The following is a 3615-nucleotide window of genomic DNA, read 5'->3' on the forward strand; positions in this document are numbered from 1 at the left end:
ATAGCAATACTGTGAAAACTTCTAAACCAGCCCAAATACCATAGCAATACTGTGAAAACTTCTAAACCAGCCCAAATACCTTTTTTTCCTGTGAGACAGTCAAAGACTGAGTTATTTGAGAAAGCACTGAGGACTGTTGAAAGAAATTCGATCAGAACAGTTCTCCACAGCCAAGAGCGTCTCGCCACAGAGGCGCGTCACGCATCGATTTTCCTAACTGTCTCCTACAGCCACAAGCTTCCATCCTCATCCTCTGTAGCAAAAGGACATTTTGCGTCATTACTGTACGACAGTTTAGACAGTAATATAGGTGTGTACTGTAGCTGTGTAACTGTGGGCAGCAGCAGCACACACATTATGCTTCATTGTATTTTTCTTTTAAGTCGCAGCAGCTGCATTTCATTGCAAACAAGCTGATTTCCCTGACTCTAATTTGCCAAAATGCGGTACTCCGCTTTACGGTCTCGAACCACCTATTCATGGAGCTTTCGAGTGCTGCTCATGAGCAGCCACAACATTAAACAGAGCACAGAACAGTCTGTCACCGTGCCAGGTTAGAAAAACATACGTACGCACCTCAAAAGCCTGGTGTAACATTGCACTGATTCGGCGGACTGGGTTTGTATTAACCAATGACGTAGGGAGAAAACATGTTCTGTTAAATGTGTCATGCGCCAGGGAAGGAGTATTTATTTCAACACGAGCGACTGTCAAAAGATAAAAGCACTCACTCAAACCGAGCCCTGAAAAGATGTTCTCCAATGACAGTGTCAGTTTGATATAAATTATAGAAAATGATAGAAAATCTTAAACGGATGAAAAAAATTAAATAAAATAAAAAACAATAAACATAACGCTAACGTCTTACCCGGCTGCTTCTGCGGGGAAAACTCGCGCGGAGGGATTGTTGGAGAATTATTTTTCTTCTCCCTTTGCCAGTCCGCGTCCCTCCGCTCTGCTGCTAATAGTTGTTTTCCTAAATATAGGATGATGTGCTGTCAAAGAAGAAATGTCGAAAATGCCTCCTTACAGCAGCAACGCGTTTACCAACTGAGTCGAACTGTAGAGGGAGACTGCTGCTAATAAATACTGCATGCAAACATCATAGTGATAGCTTGTATCGCGAGAGCAATACAAGCTATTCTCGGTGCCAAATTTTCTCCCGCAACGAGTTAAAAGCCAGTAACAGACGAATCGTCGCAGGAAGTGAACATCAGGAGGTATCTATAAACAGAGGTAAAGATAAAAAGACACTCAACGTGCATTACAATATACTGCACCGAAAATTCAGTACACCGCAGTGATTCAAGTAAAAAACAAACAAAAAACAAAAAGCAATTCATTACTTATTCTATGAATTATGCATTTCAAACGTTTAATTTGTGGCATTTTTTTATGATTTGCCTTCTAAAATATAATCCACACTCAAAATTAACTTTGTCAAAAAAACAAAAAAAAGCAAAAAAACAAAACAAAACCAAAGGAAAAAAAAAAACCCTGAAATATCAGACCAATAAAAAGGATTTTTAGTAAAGAAATGTGGGTTTAAAGAAATGTGGAAAGAATATCCTGGACCAATAAATTTATGTTTATTGGTCCAGGATCTTTTTGGATCGGTACCATTTGGGATGGATGCAGTCAGTCTGTGCTGAATTATGAACTGGATTCCTCTAACTTTAATCTCATCTGTATTTTTGACTCTTTCAGGTTCTCTGCAGTGTTTTGGTCAGGTCAATTTCCTCATAATTGAAGATCAATGAATCAACTTTCCTCTTTTTCTCTAGACCCTGGGATCTGGATAATCATTAACAGAGGAAACTGCTCACATTCCTACAGGTTGCTCAGACATGTGAAAGTGTGTGAACACTCCTTTTCTAGCTGTCTGTTCTTCCATTTTCCCCACTGCGCCACCCTACATTTTGTATTTTACCACAGTGTAGCCATAAGGTCTGATTCTGAGTTGTTGTTGCCCCAGCGACAGCCCTCCTAAATATCTGTGGCCAAGATTCACTTCAGCAATATTTTCTGGATTCAACTTACTCCACTTCTTCAGCGTCACCCTCCTGAGAACAACCTGTCCACCCTCCAGAGGTCACTCTGTGTTCCTGCTCCCGTCTCCAGCATCCGCAGCTCCAGGACTCATCATTCTACCCAGTCAGCCTACAACCTCCAGCTGCACTGACCTCTCCCTGCTGTCCATCGTCCTCATCACCAGTGAGCTCTTGTCACCATCGTCATTATTACTCCTCCTATTGTACTGTATTGATTCAGTTGAGCTTTCTGAGGTTTCTCAGCTCTTAAAGCTTGTTACAATCAGATTTGTTTCACAGCTTGGAAGGCAGCTGCACAACTTTTACTTAAGAAACCTTCTAACAATCAAGAAGATATAATACATTACAGAACTTTACCTAATCTTTCCTCCTTATCTAAAATTCTTGGGAGCAATTCTGTTTATTATATTCAGTTGAAACCAGACATTTACATCCAACCAGTGAAATGGCAGATTTTTCTCTCATTGTCTGAAGTTAAATCATACCAAACGTTTCTTGTTTTAATTTTGTTTTAATTCAGTTTGTTGATATAATGGTAATTCACAAATCTGAATGGGCCTGAATTTTTCTCTGAGTAAACCCATTTTCTTCAGTGATTATTGGGTTACATTTCGGGGAAAAAAATGATGGCTCAGATGAAATGATGCAAGTACATCTGTCTTAAAGTGGTTTATCTGGTTTGCATCACACTATGACTGTCATGACAATATGGTATGATACTTTTTCCAATGCTAACTGGAAACAACCAATCAGAGCCAGGATTGGCTCTGATTGGTTGTCTTAGTGCTGTCAATCACAACCTTGTGTAGCTGCTACAGTGTCTCCCCATCAGCAGATCCTGTTGTAAAAGGCTAGTTAGCGTAGCCACCGATGAATGGCAGACGGTTCTTCTGTAGCAGTGACTTGTTTCTCTGCCATTAACACATTTAGCACCAAATACATGAGGTTGACTGACAGTGCTAAGCCCCTCCTCCTGCCTCTGGTGCATTGGCAGTAATAGCTTAGACTGACACAACCTGATGACATCCATCCTTCTTTACACCCTTGTCCCTTAGTGGGGTCAGGAGGGTTGCTGGTGCCTATCTCCAGCCTTCCTAGTTAAACGGGCGAGAGGCGGGGTCACCCTGGACAGGTCGCCAGTCTGTCGCAAGACAACACAGAGACAAACAACCATGCATACACACACTCACACCTAGGGGCAATTTGCAGAGGCCAATTAACCTGACAGTCATGTTTTTTTGGACTGTGGGAGGAAACCGGAGTACCTGGAGAAAACCCACACATGCACAGGGAGAACATGCAAACTCCATGCAGAAAGACCAGGGCCGGAAATCGAGCCCAGGACCTTCTTGCTGCAAGGCAACAGCTCTACCAACTGCGCCACTGTGCAGCCAACCCAATGACAGTTTTAACAAATATGTAAAAAACATATTATTTATAAAAGTTACATAATGCTAAACATCTATATTAAGAAGTCCTGTCGCATGTTTAAAGGACCTGATGCTCAAGTATCTTTTCACTGTTGATGATTTTTGTTAAAGTTATTTCAAAGTCATGTGCTTTC

The 3615-nt window shown here is 41.3% G+C and overlaps 1 protein-coding gene across 1 annotated transcript in view; it reads right to left on the reverse strand.

The window, feature by feature from the left end:
• ache (acetylcholinesterase (Yt blood group)) overlaps nucleotides 1–1134 on the reverse strand; it is a 23576-nt gene extending 22442 nt beyond the window's left edge. The window contains exon 1 of the mRNA XM_007567817.2: nucleotides 869–1134. The gene's annotated coding sequence lies outside the window, so the exon portion shown is untranslated. The remainder of the gene's footprint in view (nucleotides 1–868) is intronic.
• Between the last annotated feature and the right edge of the window lie 2481 nt (nucleotides 1135–3615).

Source organism: Poecilia formosa, unplaced genomic scaffold, assembly GCF_000485575.1.
Source record: "Poecilia formosa unplaced genomic scaffold, Poecilia_formosa-5.1.2 Scaffold214, whole genome shotgun sequence".
NCBI lineage: Eukaryota > Metazoa > Chordata > Actinopteri > Cyprinodontiformes > Poeciliidae > Poecilia > Poecilia formosa.